Here is a 26,402-nt window from a genome sequence, read left to right on the forward strand (position 1 = left end):
TTCATCCAATTTACCCAATAATCCATAGACTGCCAGTCAAGTGAGCTGATCAGCACCACACAAGCTGAGCGGCTCCACGAGTGTCTGAATGTTCACTTTCCAGCAGATGGCTTTGGTATCTTATAGAAGACGTCAGTAGAGTGCCTTCTTGTGTACATCCACCGCTCCCTATGGTCATAAAACAGCTTCATCCGCCTCTACACTCCCACCAACTTTGGACACAGATTGATCAAGATGGGATGCTGACATGGGAACAGACTCTAACACCCCAACAGAGGCTCTAGATTATCTGGTCTTGGCACCTCCACCTCTACCCCTTAGCCAACATTCTGAAGACCCCAAGGAAGCCATTTAAGGCTCCTAATGGTTTTCTTTCATCCTGAGGAGGGAGGGCGTCTCCACCCCATTCTCAGCTTTCACAGACTCCAGGCAAACCTGCTGACCTCCAGGCACAGGAAGATCGTCAGCAGCTAGGGGTCGGTATGGATTCTGCTGACCTTCCATTCTTTCCCGGTCATCAGATTCTAGGGGTTAAAATGAATCTCAAAGACAATCAGAGTCAAGCTCCTTTATCCTGATGAGTGACTAAATTCCAGAGAGGTGGAGTGCGTTGCTCTGAGCACGTAGCTTTGCCGGAGCTAGAAAAGCAGGCCTTCTGACTGCCAGTCCCAGGTGCTGTCCTGCACATACCCCGACCCCCACCCCTGCTGTCCACACTCTGCTCCAGTCACTCTCACAAGGTGAATCTGAAATTCTTCAGGGAAAATTCTTAAATAAATGTGTGTGTGTTTCCCTTCTGAAATCCAATACATTTTTTTTTAATCAAATAACTCTGAGGGATCCATGGAAATTTCTCCCCCAGCACATCCCAGCTTCCTGCCCTCAGTGCTATTCAGCTTGAACACATGCCCCACTCAATATTAGCACCATTCTCCCTACCACACTGTTCATTTCCTGCACAGCTTAATGGTCTGGCCCTTCAATACCATGTCCAATTTAAATAAAAGCATAGCAGTCACATATTTCTAATAAGAGCACAATTGCCTGTTCCTTAGGACAAATCATATTATTTAATTTTTTTTAAAAAAAAACAAAAAACTGCAGTCAGAACATACTAAATAAAGTTTATCTTTTTCACCTCTGCACTCATCCAATGGATTTAAGGGAATCCTGACAAGATATGGCTGCCATCCTGACTCTGTCTTTAGCTGCCCCACTGGGCCAGTTACCCCCCCATAACCATGCTAGGGTGAGAACATGTGGTCTCTAAACACCAAGCCTGCAGTGGAGTCAACACCTCCCGACCAGGGCCCCACCCAGCACAGAAATGATTGTCACTTTAATTCTACCAGAAAGCTATCTTCATAAGAGAAATGGGCTGAAAAGCAGCGAAAGGGTGTCACCAAAAAATCAGGTTCCAACTTTATAGTATCTTGTTCCTTAAAACAGTGGCATCGCTTCTCCTGTGTGTTAGCAGGTTCTGCCATGGCTGTCTCGGTGCTCACCCCACCCAGAGGCCTTTGAAAATCACCTCTCTTTGAAAGGATTTATAATTGACTGTATCTGAGGTCAGGGGAGACCGAATCACTTTTTAATGACTTGTATAAACCTCTGTGTCTCTGGTTGATGCTTTAACACTGAACAAGGTTCTTAGCGCTGGGCTCTCAGAAAAGCGAGATGGTCTAAAGAATACAACCCGGGGCTAAAATCCCCTCATTTGGAGAAGGGGGTGGGGGAGTGTGAAGGGGAAATAAAACAGCACAAGAGTCACAAAAGCTAAATTCCACTTCCTAGCAGGGAACTGTGGCCCAACGCACTCACATTCTGACCCGAGACCTGCTATGAATTCCTTCCAGTTTCCAATTCACCACTGAATGCAATTGAGTAAATAGTTTAGCCTCTCCGATTTCATTTTTCCTCAGCCTCTCCAGGAGTTGAAAAGGTATCGAAAGGGGATCTGGGTAAAGTTGGTGAATAAAGGGGTGCATGGACCGGGGATGGGAAGTGTGAAGGTGAACCTCTCGGAGGTTCAGGAAGGAACACGGCATTTCCATGCTGGGGAGCTCGCAACATATTTTTTTAAAGAAATAAACATGTCACAAAAAGGATTGTTTGAATTTCACAAGTAGATGCTTATTAGCACAAAAGAAAATATATCATTGAATTGGAGCTCTTCTGTACCTATGGCACTGGGATCAAAGGAATCGCCCTACCCAGAGCCACCCTGAGACGGCCCAGTCTGGCCGCCATCTCAGAGAGTAACAGGAGAGGACTTCCAGCACAGGGGTTCCCTCAAAGTTACTTTTTTTTTTTTGTAACATGTCTTTATAAAATACTTTGGAAACATGGAAAAGGATGGTCTCCATTGTATTCATTTTTTCAAATGTGATTACAAACTTCCAAATGACCCTCATTTCATGTTTCCATGTTCCAGCTTTTTAAATATCTAGCCACATAAGCCATCGGCGAAGTGGCATGATCCTACAGGACTTCAGATTAAAAACTGGCTTTTAAAGTTATTTTACCATCTCAGGATTCTGTATCTCAAAAGAAGGACCAGGGAGGCCTTCTCCAACCTCCAGAGGCAGCGATGAAAGTCACTCTTACAAGCTCTGAAGAGCCTTTTCGGATAGTGTCGCTTCTCCGTGCAACAGAACTTCATCTCCCCTATTGGAAACCGGCTCTTCCAATGGCCTCTGAAATTAGCACACGTCCACACATGATCCCCAGCTTCCCTTTTATACAAGGAAAGGCTCTTCCTGACTATATTCTCATACCCACGTCTATAGAATCAAAACCTGAACTAGACCTTCTGTCTGAAGGTTCTCAGAACTTGAATACTCCCTCTGCACCTGCCCCTAAGGTAAGTGACCAACAGATACCCCTGTGTACACAGGCTCACAGAATTGCACACTTCATCTGGAAAAGACACATCCTCCCTCAGTACCGGGTATACCAGACCTTGGCAAAGGCAGATGGCGAACACGCCACCTTCCCTACTTGGTATTGTTATTTACCAACAAGAAGATGAATTCTTCCCTGGTCCTAGCTGCACCCACCCTGGGCCCAATATCTCTCCATGGTGTCCAAACCAAATCACAAGAGTCCCTGACTGAGAAGGCATTTGGTGCTGCTGACTCACGTTCTGCCTGTGTGGTCATAGTAGTCCCTTACGGGACAAACAAAAGGTTATTTTGTCATCTTGTGATATGGCGAAACTTTGTGCCAATTTTTTTTTTTTTTCTGGACAAAGTCGTTTTTAGGCAAGCAGCTCTCCCCAGTGCCCTTGCCTAACTGAGCTGCCTGGCCACTTTTCCCGCTGTGGATGCGAACGCCCCTGCTTATTTCCGGCCATCTCCCAACACCGAATAGACCAAATATACCAAAAAGGACTTTGCCTTTCCCTACAACTGAGTCAGAAAAATTACCAGCAGAAGACATCTCTAGAAAGTGAGAATATGAACCCCAACAGCTACTGAGCCAACCAGTTCTTCACCGAGCTAGCTGCCTATCCAGTTCAGAATTCAGCCCAGGGAAATGGCTTTGTCACACAGACAAAGGGAAAGCTCACAGTGACTAGATGTCCAGGCTCAGTGCAAGGAACTCACAGCTCACGTCCAGAATAGCCCAACTGCCCCCCAACGTACACGTCTATTCAGACCCAGTGAGGCAAGCACAGGTGAGGCGAGCTTTACTTCCTGCCTGCTGCCTCGGGAAGTCTGTTCAGTTTCATCTGTCAGACTCCAGCAGGCTTCTCTTTCCACTCAGGTGGTTCAATTCCAGATTCCAAAGAAGGCTTAAAAATAAGGACTTACCTCATTTGCTAAAGATTCTGGGTGGGAAATCCAATCGCTATGGCTAATGGAGGGGAGGCGGCCGGCAGCCCTCACTCAAGCCAGCTCCTGCGGGGATGGGGAACCGGCTCAGCTGTTATCACATCTGAGCCCTCATCGGAGTGAAGATAAATGCATATGACAATAATTTTAAATCATTTTGTAGGATGTTAAGCAATAAGCCACCAACCGGGAATTCCCTAAGTCACTTCCTCCTCTTCTGATTGGCCGCCGGGCCCTTTAAAAAAATAAAATAAAGGATTACAAACATTAGCTCATTTGCATTTGGCCAACTCACACGTTAGTGTTCAAACAAAACAGGTCTAACCAGGTTATGCCTGTGTCTCAGGAACAGAGAGACAACCTATTAATGGGTGAGGAATTGATTTGCCGGTGACTGTTCTTTTCGGCTGTTTCAGGTGAAAAGTACCTGCGCTCTCCCTTCCCATCAGGAAGGGAGAAGGGAAAAGCAAAGTGAGCAGAAATGCAAATCTGGAGGAGACATGGGATAAGGGAGTGACATCTGTCTCGTGTACTAACTTCTATTCAGTCCCCTCTGCTTTGGCATCAAGAACTTCACCCTGGCTGTGCAGGTGGCAGGTACTGAAGGGGCTCCCAGCCAGGTAGTCCCTCCCCGATACACACACATAGGTCCTCTTCTTAGGCACCACAATCACCTGTGGTAATTTCAATGGACTTTGAAAAGCCATTCCCCCACCCGACCCCCAGGTAAGAGCCTAGAGAGAAAGTTTAAAGGGAGGATCCTAGGAGAGAGGACCCCCTGAGTTCCTTTCAGGTGGAACAGCTGACTCTCTGGTTGGTGGGTTACCCAGGGTCTTTTCTTCTTCCTCTTGACACTTACATGGCCTTTTTAGCTATTTATTGCCAGAGGAAAATACCAAGATGCTGAAGCCAGAAATAAAACAACACCTGTTGGGCAAGAGCCCCCTGGGGAGACTCTTTGGATTTTAAAGACCCAAGCAATCCCAACCCCCTTGGGACAAGGGCCTCCTTCCCTGGGCCCCCGGGGCACACCCACCCACACAGGTGAGAGACTGTTCCTGGCACGGAAGACATTCCCTCCCCTAACCATTAACTTTCTCTCAGGTCTTTCTGGCCCCTGGCCTGGTATGAGCTAAGCGTCCAGGCAGATTTCTTTAACTCACCAGGCCGCCCCTCTGTGGGAGAGGAAGGGGAAATTGAGTTTTGGCAAAGACACAAAGATTCTATGATTAAAACCAAGAAGTTCCTTGTGTGAAAAAGAAAAGTCTGTGTATGAGCAAAGGCTGAATCGAACAACAAAGTCAGGTTGTCATGTTAAGGTGAGTGAGCAGTAGTTACATTCCTTTCTTGCTTGTTTGCCCAGCTTAATGCAACATGAATGGCAAGGTCTGTGAAGGTGGAGAAGCGTTAGTGGGAGGGTTCGGGTGAGTTTGATAGGGTCTTGGAACTCAGGCAGGTGGGGAAGGTTTTTGAGGTTAGGGAGTGCCACTTGGGGAGGCTCTGAAAAGCCCCTCTGCCTCCTTTCCTTCACTAAACATTCCTCAGGTTCCCTCCCTTTAATCATGTTTCTCCCAAGGGCCTTGTTAAAATGCAAATGTCTGATAAAAACACTAAATGTCATTATTGCCCATTATCACATTAGCCCCAATTAGTCTATCAGCTCCAGATCTGAGAGCAGGGCCTGAAGGAACAGCCTGTGTGGGGGTTTTTGTTTGTTTGTTTGGTGTGGTGTTTTTTTTGTGTGTGTGTGTTTTTTTTTTGTTTTTGTTTTTTTTTTCTTGAGTGATGAATCAGGAGAAGCAACTAAAGTAGCATTCCACCTGCTACAGGGTGTGTGTGTGTGTGTTTGTGTGTGTGTGTGTGTGTGTGTGTGTGTGTGTGTGTTGGAGAGGCAGGGTATTATTTTTAGTGCCAGTGGGACTCTTTTCCAGCTTTGCCTGAGGTCAGCCTGAAGACAACAGAGGGCACAGAGGGGAGGTGGAGAGGGACTGTGTGGTCAAGAAGTGGTGAACTTCAAAAGTGACGTCTCTCTATGGGCCAGTGCCAACCACCTTTAATGGTAAGCCCTTTTTTTTCTAGCTGAAAGGTTCCAGGAACATCTTAATTTTTTTATCCTGCCTATTTGAGATCAGAGGACAGCTCCCTTAAGACACTCTTGAGACGAGTTATTTTGGGATGGTGGAGACTACAGGGGATGAAAAGAAGTCACCTCATACTCATGAGCCACTGTATTTGTGGAGTTTTTATGTCTATAAAGTACTTAACAATGTGTCTAGTATTTAGTGGATACTTACTATTGGTTCTCTTCTTTACTTGGGACTTAGTTGAACTACACAGAAGACAAACAAAAACAATACCCCCTCCTCCTCCTCACTCCCCCCAAAAACTAGATTTTTTAGACATGTTGCATGCATAGAGAAATTCCTTCAGCGTATGTATGTACTAGAAGCCCGATGCATGAAATTAGTGCAAAGGGCTCAGCCCTCACAGCTGTCCGGTCTAAATAGCATATTATACATTTATTATTATAGATGAGGTCTTTTACCCTATGGTCAACTTCTCAATAGTACGGTACTTGCATTAAAAATAGATGCTAGAGATAGATAGACCAATGATAGATAGATAGATAGATAGATAGATAAATTGATAGATAGACTGGATACAGTTCTGATATTTAACTGAGAATGCTAAAACTTGGATTTAAGACTGAGGACTTCTATCACAAGAGTCTCAAATAGTCAACCATGTCTCTCATGGATCAGAAGTTTAAAAATGTAATCATAAAAAGATCAAACACACCAGAGCCTTTAAATCCTCAGGCCAAGATTAAGATATCACTTGGGACTGGAACCAACTTTACAGACCCAATTGCTCTGCAAATAGATCTTCCTGGCCTTCCCTATTACTGTCCCTGACCCACACGAAAACATGGAGGATTTGAATGGAGTCCTTATGCTGGTTCCCATGGAGGAAAAAGGGGCGGAGCAAACCAGAAGAAGTTGTGTGCAGCAGCCTGGGGATCCTGCTTTTGGCTGGATTGTCTACGAGAAGATATACATCACAGAACCAAAGAAGCCCAAAGACCTTAATTCCTAAATCAAGGCCAAGACAAAGAATCACTCTTAGCCAAGTATCAAGCCCTCAGGGGTCTGAGTCTTAATACCAACACAGGCTGTGGTTACAAGGTGGATGAGAGTTGTGTGCCTGCTTTGCAAGGAAGAGGATGCTTGCTTACTTTACACAGCACCTTTTAGAAGCCCTATATTTATTTTTGAAAGCAAGTGTGTGTTTATATATGTTCCATCTATCATCCCCTCCTGATGACATGGAGTTACCTCCAGGGCAGAACATGACAACTCTTTAGTGAGAGACACCTAAGAATATTAGGACTGTCTGCGTGGGGAAGACTTTCTTATAATTATAGCAGTTGTTTTTACACATTATTTTAGCATAAGAATTCCTTTTCTGTGATCATGGAACCCCCAAATATAAAGCAGATTATAGAGCTGTGGCTGCATAGGGGATGGAGGTGAGGCAGCTGGAGTCTCCTTTAATCAGTCACCCTTCCCCTCACCCATCAGCACTCAGCCTTTTCTGCTATATCATGCTTTAGGCTCTGTGTCCTCACTCCTGGGTAATGGGGCATCAGAATCCCTTTCACAGGTTCTGATTTTTGAGTTCTTCGCTACATAATCGGCACCTCTAGAGGGTGGAGTGATAGCAGAGATAATAATGAATGTTGCACCCATCACCAACCATTTAGATGGTGTGGACTCCCCTATCATTTCACTATGATAAACCAGAAGACATGGTTCCTACCATCTCAGGAGACATTTTAATTGAGCTGACTTGGGTGTGGGTCTCAGTACTTGGTCTCTCTAACCCAGAGATCATGAGAGATAGCAAACTTTCAACCCATCTAGAAAATGTTTAAAATTACCATCTAAATGTCAAACGATTTAGGAGAACCTTGATATTGGTGTGTTCAGACTAGGGGTGCTCAGAATCTATTTCTTTACCCTAAAATACAAGCTGGCTCAGCTTTCTCAGAAATAGCCTGTGCGGTAGAAAGAACATTGGTTTTGAAGCCAAACAGACCAGGAAAAACTTGTCACATTTAAGTAAAATTTTAAGTCTCACTTTCTCCATCTGATCATTGAGAATACATATGTTCTCTTTTTGGAAAGTTAAGTGAGAAATTGTATAAAGCACTTTCAGAGTGCCTGGCACTTGGTGGGGTCTTGGGAAATATTTACCTCATCCCCAAATATAGAACTTGAATCCCAAAGGACCCCTCCTCCCCCCATAATAGATGAAGTCACCTGCAGGTGGTTAGATAACTCCACATTTCAAAATACAAAGCAGGAGAAGGGGACAAAAGTGGAAAAGTTCTAGGAAAAAGGAAGAGTAATCATGACCATTCACATGTATTCAGCTTTAACCATGTCCCAGTCCCTAGACTAAGAATTTAACTCGCATCACCTCATTTAATTCTTACTAGACTCCATCAGAAATGTACCATGGCTGTTCTCACTTTACAGATGAGAAAACTGAGCCTCGCAGGCTTGATAAGTAGCTTGGCCAGGGTCACACAGTGGAGCAAGTGGCCAGAGTTACTGTCATTCCAAAAGAAGATTTCTTAACCACAACTCTCTTCAAAAAAGAGAAGCTTAACAGCCTGTTGAAATTTGGACTATAATATCTTACACTGACAGGGAGAACCAAGCTGAATTCTGGAAGGCGATTAGAAGTGTAAATGTTTCTTAGAAGACAGATTGTCAAGTTGAAAAAAGAAAGTCTGAAGTAGGGAAACGGGCATGTGATGGATCTCCTAGGACAGTCTTCAGCCCCTGCCCTTCAACACCAAATATTTTAAATGTTAAATGTTCAGAATAAAAGAATTGAGGGGAAACCCATTGGAAGAAGCTGTGACTTGGTCTTGCTTGGGAAGTCATGAGACTCTTTTAAACACAAAGGTCATCATGCCCCCCCAGGCCTCATGGTGCTGATTCAGGTTAAATAACACAGTGAGGAATCCTTCAGCATCTGGACCCAGAAACACAAAGGAGTAGAGCAAAGAGATGGAGTGATTATGAAGGCATTAAGTATGAAGGTTGAGGGCAGCAGTGGAACCTTGTTGGGGATGGAGTTGCCCCCACTAAATCAGTTTCTCAATCCCCATTTTTCATAAGCAATTGTGAGTGCCTCAAGAAAATGTGAAATGATCCTCAACCAGATTCTGTTCCTAAATGTCCTTCAGATAGAAATCGGGAGTTCTGGACCTGATCAGTTCTCTGGAAAGAACACATCTAGAAACCTCCTAGAAATGATATCAGAGAATTGATAAGCACCGGAACTATGCAAAAAAAAAAAAAAAAAAAAAAAAAAAACACAAAAAAAACACCAAACACCTCCTTTGCATAAATAAATGATCCATTGGGTCCATTCAAAACATATGCACCTGTAGGCTGGTGGAATGTCAAGAAAGAAGCCCTTGGAGTTATTTCAGAATAATTCCATATTGGGGGGAAGTCCAGATGAATCTCCCACGTGTATCATGGTGTGTATATGATTGGTTTCCCCTTTCTCTCCCCCACCCCCATTCTTGGTGACCACATGTGAGTTCAGGGTTTGGAATTAGTCATTCTGTGTTCCTGAACAGGGACTGCAAACAGAACAGTCACATTTTGAGACCTAGTTTCTTTTATGACAGTGCCCCAGGAAAGTTTTGTGAGAATCCTGATTTAAGGTTGAAGGTTAATAGCTCTGAAATTCTGGGAACCAAAAAATATTGTGTAGGTGGGTGTACAGTAAAAGTGAAATGAGGAACTCCTCCACAAACCCAGCCCCAAATCTACAGTCGGTTAATCTGAAAACTTCTGGGAGGACAGCCCAGCTGTGCAAGGGACCAGCCACAGTCTACCCCTTCCTTACAGTGGAAAACAAGGAGGCCCTTGAACTCTGTTGTGCTGGAAAGAATGGGATACACAGGGCAAGGGTCAGGAGCCACCCCTGACAAGGTGAGTGTGCATGAACGCCATGGTCAGCCTGCTGTGGACATTCTCCATCCACACCAAAGTCCAGCTCTGATGGACTTTTCCCACAAACACTTGAAGACTTCAAAGTCTACCCAGGGTTCACTGTTCTTCGACCCACCAGTTTGTGGTTCTCCAAGAGTTGCCAGACCACTAGAGCAGAAAACTTCAGCGAGTCCAACCTTAGATCTCACAATTGTGTGTAGTTGTGGTGGAGGCGGCTATCCTTGGCTAAGGTCTGAGATTTGCTAATCCCTTTTCTTTCTAGCTTGACAGGTCACCTTAACTTGGAAATTGAATGGGCAGCTGGGAAAAAATGTGTTTATTAGGGGTTGGGTCAATGCTCTGTGAATTTGAGCCTTGGCTGGGGGTAACATTTGTTGAAAGGTAAGATGCCTAGGAAGCCACAGTACTGTGTCAAAATGAACACGATTACCGGGTATCCATATCCACCCTAGGTCACTGCATGGCCCACAGCCTCACTGGGAGTGGACTGTTCATTCCTCTCTCTGCAGATCCTCTCCATCCCACAGAGCTCTTGGCAGCAAGCGCCAGCAATAGAGAGAGTTGCTGGGAAAGAGAGTAAAGTGAGACCAAGAAGGAAACAGACTGGGGAGTGGGCGGGGCGGAGGAGGGGGCGGAGTTTCTGCATGTTTTATCCCAGTGCCCCCAAAACTCACCTAGTAATATTTCTTATCATTGTATCACAACGACCAGAATTTTATTACACACACTCCCATTCCTTGGCTGCCTTCTCAGAAAGCAACTAGATCATACCCTTGTTCAAAAATCTCTGCCAATTTCCCCTTTTTTAGGGCTGTGCTCCTCAGAGGTATTAAGAACAGAACTACTTAAGATGCCCTGGCCAACAACCTCCCAAGGCTGTTGTGCAAGATGCTTTTAAATGCAATTAATAATTTTTATTTTAACGGTCACATCATTTTGATATGAAAACAAACTTAGTAAAGTAAAGTAGAGAATCAATGTGAAAATCATTAAGTAAATAATAGAGGTGGGTATACAGAGATAGCAAAAATAGTGGCAATGAAATGTGAAGTTTTAGAAATAGTGGCTCAGAGACAGACAGGGCAAACTCCCTGAGGGTGTGCCCTTGACCCATCCTCCACCAACGGTTCTTCACCCATGTGCTAAGTCCCTTGGTCTCCGATGAACCCATAAGCTACATCCCAGACAGAGTGGGCCAGGTCGTTTCTGCACAGGTATTGCCTGCTTCCCTGCTTCCTGCTCATCCTGCCATGTGGACTGCCCTGTCGTATCTTGGCTCAGTGGAACTCAACCCATTTTCTCATCAGTCAACCCCAATTGCTTCATCAAAATTTAAATCTCCCAGAACAGTGTGTAAGGACTTGGAGCCATTCAAGAGTCAACATTCTACAAATACTCATTGAGCTCCTACCAGGTGCTAGACATGATGCCAGAGGATGGGAACTCAGCCTTAGGAGGGACAAAAGGATGAAAATGCTGCTGTCATGAAACAAAGATTCTGATGAAGTGAGGCATCGGCATGTGTCCTGTTCTGCTGCATGGGGCCACTTTGGGGTGTGGCTTTGCCCAGTGAATCTGGATTCCTGGGTAGACAGCATCTTCACTGTCCTGTCCCCAGAAAAGCCTAACATGACTCCTGAAAATGGACATTGCTCAGAGGTTGAAAACCCTCTGGTGTCTGGTCTCATAACCCACATATCCTGTGTGTCTGTGGCACCTTAGAGATTGTTTCCTCTGTGTAGCTCCTGAGATCCTCCCCCACATCCCAGAACGTGTGATGCACACAAAATGGGTTAAAGGATGCCCCCATTGGGCTTCGCGTCTTTCCGGAGGCCACGCATTAGTGGTCAAGTCCATGGCTCCCAGTGGCTCCTCTGGCTCTGTGGTGAGCCTCAGGGAGACGCCTTCAGCACAGACAACTCTGATTCCCAACAGGAATCAGACCCACAGAATAGACTGAGCACCTACTGGTGCTAGGCTCTGTGGCGACTGCTGAAGAGAGGAGACCTCCCAAAGCTCTGGCAGGGATGGGAAAAGCCTGGACATCTTTCCAGAAAGAAACAGTGCAGAGTTGTCTTGCTGTCCTCTCCTGGCAGCTCCCTCTCACCAGCTCTGTTCCAGAACCACAGCCGAAGCTGGCTGCCATGTAGTCACCAACCAACTCATCTAAACTTCCCCAGCTTTAGTACTGAGTGTCCCTGAGCAAACCAGAAAGGTCTGTCAAGCCAGCTGTAGGTCACGTAGGCTGCGCTCCCATCTGATCACTCCTAACAGCAGCGTGTCCTTAGGCAGTTACCTACCATCTCTGAGTTCCTATGTTCTCCTCTGCAAATGGAGATAATACCATTCCCCAGGGCTGCGGTGGGGATGACAGAAGGAATGTGTATTTAGGGAGTTGGCCAGAGCATCCTAAGTCGTTCTGCTCTTAATACCTTTGGAGGCTGGACTGCGAACAGTGTAAGAAGAGATTGCCGCAGTGGCAAAGGACCTATGAGATTATAAATATCTGCTGAATATCTCTTTTGGAAGCTGACATACCAAGGATCATGTAGCCACAACAGAGGTAGTCTCCACCAGGGCCTCTGAATGGCAGCAAACAGGAGACTTGCCAGTAAAGCAAAAGAAACGCACGATCCGCCCAGCTCTGTGTTACTGCCTTTATCAAGCACTTGCTATGTGCCAGAGACTAAGTACCGTGTGCGCAATTGATCCTCACAACGGCCTCTCCGCGTAGCAATCTAATCCCCGATGTGGAGGATGAGGAAACTGAAGCCGAGAGAGATTTGATCACTTGCCCACGGCCACACTGCTGGGAAGGACAGACCTCAGGGCCTCTAGCACTAACCACCACCTAACCATATGCAGGAGCACCCTCTCCCCATGCCTCGGCAGAAGCCAACCACTTTTCTCCCCTTCAAATAGAAGGAAACTGGCATTTGATGGGACACGGGGCAATCTGATCAGCCTTGGAGAGAAGAGGAATTAGCAGGCGAGCCCTTGCTTGCTGCGAGGTGGCTTACTCTGAAACCCTGCTGGGCTTCCCAGAACCCTGAATAAATATTTACATAATCGCACTACACTGCTCCTCGCTGCAGCCTGAGGAGAAAGCACAGAACCGACTCAGGCCTGTGAACCACTGAAGTTTGAACATATATTTTTTTCAACAGTCTATTAAGCAGACTCCTTCTTGAAAACCATCCAGCACAAAGGAATGGGTTTCTCACTTGGAAACAGACGGGCTTTCATCCCAGTTCTACTACAGACAAGCAATGCCACTTCAGACAACTCGGGGCTCAGTTTTCCCATCTGTAACATGGGCAAAATGTTCATCCAGCATCATCAGCAGCATCATCACCCCTTGTGAAGTACTTAGAGTGTGCTTGGCACTCCGATCTTTGCATCAAATCCTCTCAAAAGCCCATGGATGTAGTTACTGTTTTTAATCTGTATTTTACAATTGAGAAAATCGAGGCTCAGAGAAGGTAGAAAATGTGGCCAAAGTCCTACATCGAAAGTGGCAGAGCTGGGTCTTAAACCCAGGCGGTCCAACCAAGAACCTTGCTCTCTACCTTCTCTCTTTCATTACCCTGTGTGCTACCTCTTGGAGCATGTTCTGTAAAGCTTTCAATGAGATGACACACGTGAAAGTGCCCGGCTCACAGGAACATGCTTGTCCACAATTCTCAGTGTCTTGCTTCTTATAGTTCCTGGAAAGGAGAGCAAGGGGCTCCCAGTGGGCGTAGGCCCTCCGTGGAGCACCCCCTCCTTCCCTAACAGTGGTGACAGCAAATTATTCAGCAGTCCTGATAAGCATCTGTGAGCCTGAGAGTGACTCAGCAACCCCCAGGGACCCAGCCAGAGCACCACACCGCAGAACAAAGCCAGGCAGTAACCTGTGGCAAAGGTAATTACAGGCCGAGAGGCAGCAGGAGGCAAAGGGCTGCCTGGTTTATAGGACTTCGAGGATGAGTCACAACCTCAGTCTCTGAGGAGGTCTCGAGGTTCCACCAGGCCACTGGGGACCCAACTAGAACTGTTTAAACAAAAGCACTAGAAGCTCCCCACACCCCTTCCAACTACCACCTCCCATGACCTCCTTGCCTTGCCTCTCTCCATAACCCCATGTCTAAGTCCCCCAATACTGCCCCCACTGGCCCAAAACTCTCAGAAAGGGTGGGAGGAAGGGTGATAGAATTATCAAGTATACAGGAAATAGCAATGTGCTTGAAAGACAGAATTCGTGGCTCCTTGTGTTACCTACAACCGGTTATCAATGGGTCCCTTTTCATCAAGATAGAAAATAAAAACCTGCCACTATCAAACCCGGCGATTTATGGCAGCGTTTTGGTTTAGGGTCAGATAGATCTCAGTTTGTGTTCCACAACTGGCTGTGTGACCTTGGCCAAGTGACTTACCTCTCTGAGTTTCCACTTCCTCGTTTATTAAATGTAGGCTATGACACTACTAACTCTGTAGGGCCTTTTAAGGGGACTAAATTAGATAATACATGTAAAGAGCAACTTTTGTAGGGTATTTGATTTGTTACTTCCATAATCTGAATTCTGCCTCCTCCTTTCTGTCTTTCACGATTTTCATTGGTCACCATCTCCCCATTGTTCCTTGGGAGTTAACTTCCTGTCCCTACTTATGGGAGCTTTAAAATGGGGCCAGTTGAATTGGCTACCAACTACAAGCCCAGGTTCTTAAGCCTTTGGTTACACCAGACGTGCCAGCAGTGGGTCCTGTGTTGTCCGTAATCAGGTTCTGGAACTTTCCAAAGGCCTCTTGTTTTAGGTTGCAGAGGCTAGAGAGGCTCCTTACCCTCCCTCTACCCGCCCCATTTTTTTTTCTTCTTTTTTTTTTCTTCTGAGAGTCTTACCTGCACACAACACCAAAGGTCACGGGCTCTTTCCATGGAAATGCTATTTGGTTACCTGGTGTTTTGCATGTTGTAACACCCAAGGCCTGGATGTGACCAGGACACGTGACCAGCCACAGCTTGACAATAACAAAGTCACACATTTTTTAAAAAATTTAAATATTTATATATATGTAAATATATATAATTGATTTCAAAGAGGAAGGAGAGAGAGGGGGAGAAAGATAGAAACATCAATGATGAGAGAGACTCATTGATCAGCTGCCTCCTGCACACCCCACACTGGGAGTTGAGCCCACAACCCAGACATGTGCCCTGCTCAGGAATCAAGCCATGACCTGGTTCATAGGTCAATGCTCAACCACTGAGGCACACCAGTCAGGCCAAAGTCATACTTTATCAAACTAACACCTTCCATCTTATTTACTCCTCTCTCCCCTCTCAAACTACCATCCCTCCAAACACAACAAAAATCTCTGCTATGCCATTTAAACTTCAAAGCAATTTTTCATATATCCTCAGGCCGGATTTCTACCATTTTGTTGGTTAACCATTTCTCAGATGGCTCCTGCCTCCTGTGTCACAGAGCACCCTGCCTGTCAGGCTCAGGGGCAGGGGGACAAAGCTGCTCAGCAGCCGCATGGCCAGGGGAGAGAGGAGGAGGATTTCATCATTAAAGTCCCACCAGAACGGATGACACCACACTTGGTTCGGGATTGGGGAGGCAGGCACACCGCTTGTGGAGGGTATGCGTGTATAATCTTTATGGAGAGTAAATTGGTGGTATCTTATCAAAATGTGAATGTTCGTATCCTTGAAAACCCCACTTCTCAGAATTTCCCCCTAGATATTTGTACATAAGACCACAGAAATATTTACTGAAAATAACACTAGAGTCCATCAGTAGGGGAATCCTATATAATAAAAATGTAATATGCAAATGGTAGTTATGCCTTGAAGCATAACGACAGAATCATGGATCAGCAGGAGGGTGAGGCAGTGAGCTACAAGTTGGTGGCAGAGAGCTACAGGAGGGGGAAGGACAGCAAGCTATGAGGGGAATTAGGGGGAGAGGGATGGGGGAATCTACAGGAGGGTGGGATAGTGGGCAGAGAGCTACTGGAGGATGGTAGCGAGCTACTAGCGAGCTACTAGTGCACGGATTCGTAAGTACTTACATAGAACTGTGGACTAGATACCATCTACTAGCATATATATATATATTAAAGCTTAATCGACCAAACAACCTGAACAACCAGTCACTATGATGTGCACTGACCACCTGGTGTTCAGTGCACTCCCACTGCTGTAGCATTGCTCAGCTGATACCCATCCCACTGGCAGCCACTCACTTCCTCACTAGTCCTGCAGGTCCAATGGAGAACCAACCAGGCACCATGGACCAGTACCACCAGCACAATCCTAACAGCACAGTAGGCCTCCTGGAAGTCAGCCTCAGGCACCGCAGCCACTTGCCTCCCTAGACACTCTGCAAGAAAGAAACAATATAAAAGTGACCACCAGGGGGCTTCAGACAACCTGCAGGAATGTCAGCTGGATAGATCCAGATCCCAAGCTGGCAAGGGTGTCCCACCGGCTGCCCAGAGGGCCTATCACATCTTGGCATCACCCTACCCCCCTTGGGAGCCCACCCATGCACGAATTGGTACACCGGGCCTCTAGTGAAGTAATATTAGGAAGATAGAGTTACATCAATGTGCTATGGTGTTAAAAAATGTCCATATTCAGCAAAAAACAAACAAACAAACAAACAAACAAAAACGTTAAAAACAAAGCTTATCAAGTGATAGTATTTTTATTTAAAGATATATAGATATAGATATAGATATAGATATAGATATAGATATAGATATAGATATAGATATAGATATAGATAGATAGATGAATAGTTGCTGCTGGAAACATGGTTGGGAGGAAAGTTCACACTCTTTGTACAAATTTTGTCACAGACATATATTTACCTATATTTATATCTACATGATTAAATATCCCAACACAACAGATCTCTCCATTTCTCTTCCTGCCATTCCTCCAGTAGAATCCTCTGACAAAATGTAATAGTCCCAAAAAACATGTATTCAGAGCTTTGCAATTTATAAAGCATTTTCACAAATAATCCTCCTTTATATACCACACCATTCCTGTAAGATGATCCTAGTTTACAGAAGAGAAACTCAGAGAGGAAATGTGTTCTCCCCAATGTCAATGGCAGGTGGTTGATAGAGCCAGAACCAGGAGCCCAAGTTGTCCGCCTCCAGCATCTCTCGGCACCTTTCTAGCCCTCCCAGCTGACGCCTGCAATATTTCTTCCATGATCCAAATCACGTGACGCCAGCCTCATAAGTCCTCTGGCACAGGTGAAAATCAGAACACCTGGGCATGGCTAAGAAGTTTGAGGGTAGAGGAGAAAAAGGGGGAGGTGAAAGGCATGGTGAAGCACAGAGATCAAAAAGGTTATGAGATGGCCCAAGAGGCTGGGCATCCTATTCAATAATTCACTGTATAGTTCATCAGCACAGCAGGTAAGCAAGACCCAAACAGATTCCTCCTCCCCATGACTGCTCCGTTGTTTAGGGACAAATCATTTGTCACCATCTGCCTCTAGACTGTATGTGAGCTGAGCCTAAACTCCAGTGTGGCCGTGGGACTGCTCCCCTCCTAGGTATGTCCAGAGGCCCTTAGGGATCTGTCCTCAGAGCCACAGGCAGGAGAAGATCTGAGGTCTTTTGGGAAGCACATCTGTTTGGTCATGTGATCCCTTTGGAATCAAGTCCAGCCTCGATACCCGGATTCACAAGGCCCTGTGGGATCTGGCATCTTATTTTTTCACCCTCAACTTCAGTTATTTCTCACCTGCCATTCTACATATTGACTCCATTCAGGACCCCAAACAGGCCAGCCGATTTCCCCCTCTTTCTCTTTCTGCTTATGTCAGGGGTGGGGAACCTTTTTTTCTGCCAAGGGTCATTTGGATATTTCTAACATCATTTGAGGGCCCTACAAAATTATTAACTTAAAAATTGGCCTGCTATATATGGTCAAATATTCATTAACTTCACCCGTCATGCTTTGGCAGGGCCAGACCCAAAGATTTTATGGGTCTTATATGGCCCACAGGCCGGATTTCCCCACCTCTGAGTTAATCCATTGCATATGCTAAACCCTTCATCTGGAGCACACTTGCTCTTCCTTTCTCCCTGGCTAACTGCTACACATCCTTCAGATCTCAGCCCAAACATCGCTTGGCTTCTTGGGGGTTGAAGGAAGGGGAAAAGGGAGGGGGAGGGGGTTTTCATGATGGATTAGCTCATTCTGCCACCATTTCCCTCACTTTTGGGTTGTTACCTCCCCTCTCCCTTGGTCTTCCTCTCTCTGGCACTTACTGCACTGCATTGTCATGGCTTAGTTGCTTCTCTCTCTCTGGCGGGACCAGCACAGTGGACCCCCTAAATATGTAATCAGTGAAAAGAGAATGATGCAGTACATCTGTCACCCCACGGTAGACGACAGGTACCAGACTTCAGCAATAGAACCTTAGCCTCACAGCCCTGGCAGGTGTCACATAAAGGCTGCTGCCTTCATCTTCTGCCCCTGGCTGGGAACTCTTAAGCCTTAAATGACAAGACATGTGACAAAGGGCTGTGGCTCTTGGGAAGAACATTGTTAGAAATTTCTGGCAGGTTCTAACTACCACATCTTAGTGTGAAAAGCAGAACATCCTCGGATTTACCAGGTGGTAATAGAACCGGAGGGCTGCGAACAGGCTCTGGAGGCCAGGAGGTCATTCCCTGCCTTCAGGCAAGGTTGGCTCGATCACAGACAAGTAGGTGTTCTCCTTGCATGATTAGTAGGATTATATTGTTATTAATATTATTAGCTGTATAATAATGGTTGCACTAAAAATAAGCACTCACATCCTTCCTGGGTCACCCCTCCCAGGAGTCAGTAGAACACAGAAACCGGTCTTGGTCTCAGCAGTGTAAGGTCGGACTGTGACCCCCGTGTTAGCATGATTGCCCAATGCTAAGAGAAGGAAAGCAAGTGGGTTCTCCCTAAGAAGAGGGCAGAGAGAATGTCCTAGAGGCAGGTTTGGGGTACACAGAGTCATTGGAGTTCCAATCAGGCATCTCCCCTGCCATTTACTCAACCCTTCCCCTGTGCACAGTGCTTTACAGCACTCAAAGACCTCACCCACTCAGGATCTCATTGGGTCCTCGCCACACCACCGGGTAACACGGGTAGCCAGGTTGTGGGAAGCTGACACTGGGACAGAAACGGACTCTGGGTCGGTTTTCTAGAGTTCTGAATCCTGCATGAGTGTCTGGACCAGGAACAAGGAACCGATTTATTTGGTTACCAGTCGGATGCCCTCCATATTTGACATCCTGCTTCTCAGTCTGGAAAGAGGAGAGGGAAAGGAATAACCCAGCCCACAGGTCTCACAGTTCATGCTTTCAGTAAGTACAGGAGCACGTATTGTGTCCCAGGCACTGCTCCAGGCTCTAGGAATAGAGCGGGAACTACAACAGACTTAAACAAACACAAGCTTGTCCTCACCGATGTTACATTCTGTTGCTGTATTTATTTATTTACTTATTTTAAAATATATATATTTTACTGATTTCAGAGAGGGAGGGAGGGAGAGAGAGAGAGAGAGAGAGAGAGAGAGAGAGAGAGAGAGAGAGAGAAACATCAAAGATGAGGAAGAATTATTGATTGGCTATTTCCTACCCACCCCTCACTGGGGATCGAGCCTGGAACCCAAGCATGTGCCCTTGATGGGAATCGAACCTGGGACCTTTCAAACTACAAGCTGACGCTCTATCCACTGAGCCAAACCAGCTCGGGCTGGTGCTATATTTATAAGGGGCTGTCGGATGATGATACATGGGCCTGGATTTCCACCATATTGACTCACATAGTGACAAACCTTTCAGCTCTTTCAGTCCTTCACAGACTTTACAGAAGACCTCATCCACAGCTACCCCCTCTCCCCAGCATGGGCGTGGCTGCAGGATCCAGTGTGACGTTCATCTCATTGTTGGGTTTCCATACTGTTTATTAACAGTTCTGTTCAAGGTAGTGATAGAATCACTTTTTTAGCTCTTTTCATCAGTGAGTCATTTTACACCAGGATCTGAGAGGACAGGTGGTCAGTGGATGTGGCAAAGCACCGGGTATCTGGGAGACTTGAACCGGGCTGTGTCAAGAGTGTGGCCAAGGGCAGCGTTGCATCTCAACCCCAGAAATGCTCCTGTCACCTTGTTCTTGGGCTTTTAAGCACCAGAATGGGGATAGCCCAAAGGATCACGGCTTCATGCTTTCATTCATCCCACACCTGTCACCTTCGTCCTCCCCCCACCACCCTCCAGCACCCCTGGGCCCTCCCCACACTGTCTCGGGGAGAGAGGCCACAGGAGCTCAGACAGTAAACCCCGTGCCCTTCCGCCAACAGTTATCTCCCTTATCTCCCTCTCCACACTTTCGCTGAGGGCAAAGATCACTGGCGGGAACCTCCCTCCAGGTTAATTACCCTTCACCCTCAGAAGCCAACAAGCTCTCCTGCACTGAGCGAGGAAGAACTGGGTCCAGCCCCCACTGCTCCAGTTTGTCCCCGGCTGCCTGGGCCCCTCAGAGGCTCAGCATCGGGAGCTCCTGAGGGGCAATGCCCACGTGTAAGGCACCTGGGCCCCACGCAGGTGTGGCATCCAGAGTCCCTGAGAGATGGGGCCTGGGACGCTGAACACCAGGCTCCTTCCAAGAGCCTGAGGTCCAGCTGGCTCTGGGAGCTGCCTGCTCAGTCCCCTTCCCGCATGGCTGAGTGACTGCCCACAGTTTTCTTCTCAGGGCAGTGAGTGCATTGGTCTAGGACTTGGACTTTGGCATTCCACAAACCTGGGTTCAAATCCCGGGCTTCCCCGGAGGAGGGAGAGGCTGAGGGCCGGATAAGTGGCTTACCCACTGGGAGCCTCAGCCCTCTTGGCTCTCAAGAGGGAGTAACGATGATTCCCATGTGCCCTCGGGTTGTTTGAAGGATTCCGTCTCCTTATATGGGAAGGGCCTGTGCGGGGACTGGCTTGGACTAGGAGCTAGAGAAAGGCTGGCCAGCGTTAACGTGGGGTTGGTTTTCTGTCTTGGTAACTGAAAAGGTCTCAAAGTGTTTTGCAGGAAAACAAGAGGACAGAAGGCAAGAGAGAGCCCCAACACAACCCACACTGTCCAGGTCGTATCTGCCCCTTTCCCTTCAAAATACCAGGTCCCTAACGTCAGAGGCTGAGACTCTCAGCCACTCCTTGCCACTCGCCCTACCCGATTCCTACCCACACTGGACGTGTGGCCGAAGTTACCCACTCACAGCTGAGGCAGGATTGCACTAAGAGAAATAAATGAGGGGATGGAGGCCCCCCAAGAGGAGCCTCGTGTCATGGATGAGGGGGTTGGGAAAGCCCTGTCTCTTTGGCTACAGAGGGGGAGGCACTCCCCTCTCCTTGCACTGGAGTCCTTTTCTTCCCTGGGAACCTGGGACCCAGAAAGGTGAAATGACTCAGCCAAGGTCTCACTGCCAACACCCCAGCTCACACCACCTCACCCCACTCCACACGGAGGGCCCGGCCAGCAGTTCGGTGACGGTGTTTGTCTCTTGGCCTCCATCACTGGCCTGGGGCAGTGTCCAGAGCTTGGGATTCATTCACCTCTTGAATAAATGAACCAACCCTCCTACTGGGTTTAGCAGAGGGTTTAGCAGGGACAGCGCCTCTCAGACTGGAATGCCTCGGGTCTCAGAACAGAGGTGCTGACTCAGGGAGTTTGGGATGAACTGGGATTCTGCTTTCCTAGCAGGCTTCTGGGTGATTCTGAGACAACTGGCCCCAGACCATAACCTGGAGCCCGATCTCCTGGATTCGAAGCCCAGCTCTGCTACTTGCCAGCAGTGCAGTCTTGAGCTAGTTACTGGTCCCGGGTTTGCTTGATAAAAGTCAATGGTTTTTTGTTGTTGTTGTTGTTGTTTGTTTTTTAAATATATTTTTTACAGAGAGGAAGGAAGAGGGACAGAAAGTCAGAAACATCAATGGGAGAGAAACATTGATCAGCTGCCTCCTGCACACCCCCCACTGGGGATGTGCCTGCAACCAAGACACATGCCCTTGACTGGAATCGAGCCGGGGACCCTTCAGTCCACAGGCCGACGCTCTATCCACTGAGCCAAACCGGTTTCAGCAAAAGTCAATGTTTGATGGAGTTATTGGGACGTTTAATTCGTTCCCAGGTGCTGAGCACTCTGCCCAGTGCCTGCCACATACGAGGCCCTCCAAAGCTTTGGCTGCTATCAGCAGGTAGAAGGAGGGCCTACCTTGGAGTAGGGAAGGCAGGCCTCCTGCTTTGGGTCCTGGGCCCCCACCCCGGAAGAGTCAACACGCTTTTCTCCCGCATCAGGCTAGCCTTGGTTCAAACCACCCCGAACAGCCCTGAGACCCAAAAGAAGGAGTTCGCCTGGCCAAATGATGGCGGGAGCAGCCCGGGACACCCCCAGCCCGGGAGGTGCTGCTGGGAGGGCTGGGAGGGCGGAGGCAGTGGCCAGGGGAGCTCAGGCTCCAGCTGGCAGCCCTTTGGGTGTTTCTCTGAAAGCCTCTCAGGAGGCAGAGTTTTTTATCTCCAAGATCCTGAAGAGCCAGGAGGTAATAAAGATGATGAGGTAACTGTGCGGAACCCTGCTGATACCATCTGGGGAAAGGCAGGCATGCTTCCCAGGGCAGTTCTCAGAAGACAGAAATGAAAAACTATCAGGTCAGCAAGGGTAGGCAAAGTGGGAAAAGGAGAACCAGGTGCCCACAGATTGGCTCTTTTTCCTCTGGCTGGGGGACCCTTTTCCTCTGCTCTCAGCAAGCATCCCTTACCCCCCACCTTTCTGGCCTGAAGCCACATAAGCATCCACATCATTCATACTAAGGTGTGAATGGCTGCCAGAGCTTGAGGGGAAGTCTGGAACTTTGGTTTTCGCCGGAATCCAAGTCGTTGGAAGGAAAGGGATGTTATTTAAGGTCAGGAAGCCCGAGTTCCAATCCCAGCTCCAGCACTTACCAGCTGAGTGTACCCTTGGGTAAACCACAAAGTGCCTAATGGGCAAAGGAGGGCTAACCACTCCCACGCAGGGGGTTGTGGGATAAGAGAGACTGTATGAGAAGTGCCTAGGACAGTGGTCGGCAAACTCATTAGTTAACAGAGCCAAATAGCAACAGGACAATGATTGAAATTTCTTTGGAGAGCCACACTTTTAAACTTAAACTTCTTCTAATGCCACTTCTTCAAAATAGACTCACCCAGGCCGTGGTATTTTATGAAAGAGCCACACTCAGGGGGGCAAAGAGCCGCATGTGGCTCTCGAGCCACAATTTGCAGACCACGGGCCTAGCACAACGCTCGAGGCTGACATTGGCAATTCCTCGATGTCCTTCCTAACCTCCCCAGGGAGAGCTGGCCCTTTCCTCCTAGATCCCAGCCTGTCTCTCTTCCCCTCTCCTAGCTTAGCGGGTAGACTCCTGGAAATTGTGTCATTCGTATCTGTTTCTTGCCCCCACTTCCCACCACAGGCAGGTGAGGGCAGGGAGACTGTCTGCTTTGTCTTTGATCTCTGTGTCCTGCTCCGGCTGCCGTGACAAATGGGCCCATCTGAACTTGAGAGCCTCAACAAAGAGATAAAGGAGATCTCTCTGGGCACCTGCCCCGTTTGACCTTGGGGCTCAGGCTTAGCGGGAGGAAAGGCAGTGGGGAAGGGCAGTGCCCCCTGTCAGACCCTCGGTCCCGGGTTGCTGCAGCCCTGCCAAGACGGCATGTCACTTCTCCCTCGTGAACAACCTCCGTTTGATGCCAGCTCCTCCGGCGGGCGAGGCCCTGGCAAGTGCAGGCAGGGAGCTCTGAGCTCTGGGTTGGGCATTTTTTTTCCATTGTTTCCCTCTCCCTCTCTTATCTCCGGCTAGTTAGTGATTAACTGCTCTTTGAAGGTTCCCAGCCTCCGAAGTTCCCCAGAAGCGCAGGTGGCCACTGGGTTGGAGCAGAGAGCCTGACTCCGGGCCCATTTCTCTCTGCAAGACCAGGAGTGCCCAGAGGCACGGCCCCGGGGGCATGGGCCCAGCAGGGCGGAGCCAAGAGGTTGGCACTGCAGTAACTGGCAGGGGTGCTACTGGGAAGGGTACCAGGGAGGGCTTCTGTGGGTGTTGTTTCCTTGAAAGCGTGTGTGTGTGTGTGTGTGTGTCTGTGTGTGTGTGTGTGTGTTTGGGGGTGGGGGGGGGTGACCTCCAGGACCTGGGAGAGAGAAGGTTGACTTTCACCACCTGCCTCCACCCCACTCCCAGGGCTTCTGCACAGTCCCTGCCCTGTGTCTGGCATCAGATAAGAGCTGCAATCTGATGGCAGCAACGCAGGTCAGGGTTAGTGCCTGAGCTGGAGCAGCCCCCACCCCCCTCACTGCAGGCCCCTTGTCAGGAGGGCCAGCAGGGACTCCAAGTAGACGGGCCTACCCAGGGACATGCAGACCATTTCCTTCTGGAGTGTGGGCTCCGTCTTTTCCTTTCTTTAATGCCAGGACTTTTGATTTGAGGTTTGGACTCCCTTAGATGGACTTTCCGGAAGACCTTGAAGCCCTAAAAATATACACCATTAGCAAAAGTATGGGGTGTGCGGTCCTAAGTACTTGCTTCTAGAAACAGGCTTCCACGCTCAGCCAAAATCATTTGAATTGGACCTTGTCACCTCTCAGCCCAAATCGCTTTTACCACTTCCTGTTTATTCCATAGCTTGGGGGTGGGGGCAGACCTTGATCATTACGCAGAGGCCCCTGCCTGTCCTGTCCCCCTCTCCTTTGGCCCCAGCCTGGATCCCAGCACTCGGACCCTGGCTCCCTCTCTGCCTCTAGCTTTCCTCCTGCTCTTCTCACAGATGCTTCTTCTCACAGCTCAGGTTCACCGCCAATGTCTCACCCTCAGAGAGGCCTGCTCCTCCTGCCCTGCCTGAAGTGGCATCACTCCCTCCTGCCCCCCAGTCCCCCAGCCCCCCAGAACACCATGTTTATATTTTCATATCACCTACGAGGTCTTGCTTTGCTTGCTTATTTAGTGTTTAGAATGCAAGCTTCTTGAGGGCAGGACTTTCTGGCGCTCACTGATTCAGCCCCAGTGACAGGGACACAGGAGACCTCACACACCTTGCAGGATAGATGTATGTATGAATGAATGAATGAATGAATGAATGAATGTGAAACTTTCTTAGATCCTCAGAGGGGTAGGTTGCAAACCCCCAGATTAAGAATTATTGTTCTAAGTCAAACGAGAGCCTCTGAGACACTGTTTTTGTACAGCTGGCAAGCTAAGAATGTCCTCTGCATTTTGAAATGATTGAAAAGATCAAAAGAAAGATAATATGTAGTCACATGCAAAAAATATATGAAATTCACATTTCAGTGCCCGTAACAAGTTCCATCGGAATCACCCATTGGAGCATTCTCTATGGCGGCTGTCACACTACAGCAGCAGAGCTGAGCAGCTGTGACAGAGACTGTCTGGCCTACAAAGCCTGGGCCTTTACAAAAATGCTTGCCAACCACTTCTCTACCTCATGCCAAGAAGGGGCTAGAGGTGAAATCCAATCAGATACAGGAATGAATGGAGGAAGGGAAAGAAAGTAAAGAAAAGAAAAGGTAGAAAGGAGAAGAGCAACAATAAGGAGAAAAGAAAAATAACATCTTAGCTCTGGCCAGTGTGGCTCAGTTGGTTGAGCACAGTCCCATGCATCAAAGGGTTGCTGGTTTGATTCCCAGACAGGGCACATGTCCAGATTCAATCCCCAGCCAGGGTGCATGAGAAAGGTAACTGATTGATGTTTCTCTCTCACATTAATGTTTCTCTTTCTAAAAATCAATAAAGGCAAAAAAAAAAAATGTTTAAAGAAAAGTAACATCTTATTGAGCACCTATTATGTGCCGTGCTCTGGGTTTGGTGCTTTACCTACCTTAGTTCTCGGCTCTAGATAAAGCTTCAAGGAGAGCCCTGCCCGTGGATGGAGCATCAGCCTGTGGACTGAAAGGTCCCATGTTTGATTCCAGTCAAGGGCATGTACCTTGGTTACGGGCACATCCCCAGTGGGGGGTGTGCAGGAGGCAGCTGATTGATGTTTCTCTCTCATCAATAATTCTAACTATCCTTCTCCCTTCCTCTTGTAAAAAATAAATAAAATATATTTTGAAAAATAAATAAATAAAGTAAAATAATAAAATAAAAACTTCAAGCAGAGGCAAACTCGTTGGTCAGGAAGCCTCCATTCCCAGACGCTGTGCTACCTCTGAGTACCTGTTGCTTGTTGACCGACCAGCCCCCTCTCCTGTCATTAAGGCACTCAGCTCTGACCCCGTTCCCATAGCATTTTCTGTTCCAGACCTTTCTCTCTGCAGAGATCAAAGCTAGCTTGTCCCTTTTAATCCCTTAAGGTCTGCTCTCCACACTAAGTGACAGAGGGAATGAAGCCAGGTTTTCTCTGTATTACTTTCACCACCACCCATACTACCCAGCCTGATGTATGACACATCGTAGGAACTCAATAAACATTTGCTGAAGGACTAAAGTAGACAATCAACCA

General features: G+C 47.6%; 1 protein-coding gene across 1 annotated transcript in view; it reads right to left on the reverse strand.

Annotated features, from left to right (window-relative positions):
* Nucleotides 1-4,073, reverse strand: part of EHF (ETS homologous factor) — a 40,807-nt gene extending 36,734 nt beyond the window's left edge. The window contains exon 1 of the mRNA XM_084893742.1: nucleotides 3,816-4,073. The gene's annotated coding sequence lies outside the window, so the exon portion shown is untranslated. The remainder of the gene's footprint in view (nucleotides 1-3,815) is intronic.
* Nucleotides 4,074-26,402: the final 22,329 nt, after the last annotated feature.

Source organism: Pipistrellus hanaki (genome assembly GCF_964339955.1).
Source record: "Pipistrellus hanaki genome assembly, chromosome: 9".
Taxonomy (NCBI): domain Eukaryota; kingdom Metazoa; phylum Chordata; class Mammalia; order Chiroptera; family Vespertilionidae; genus Pipistrellus; species Pipistrellus hanaki.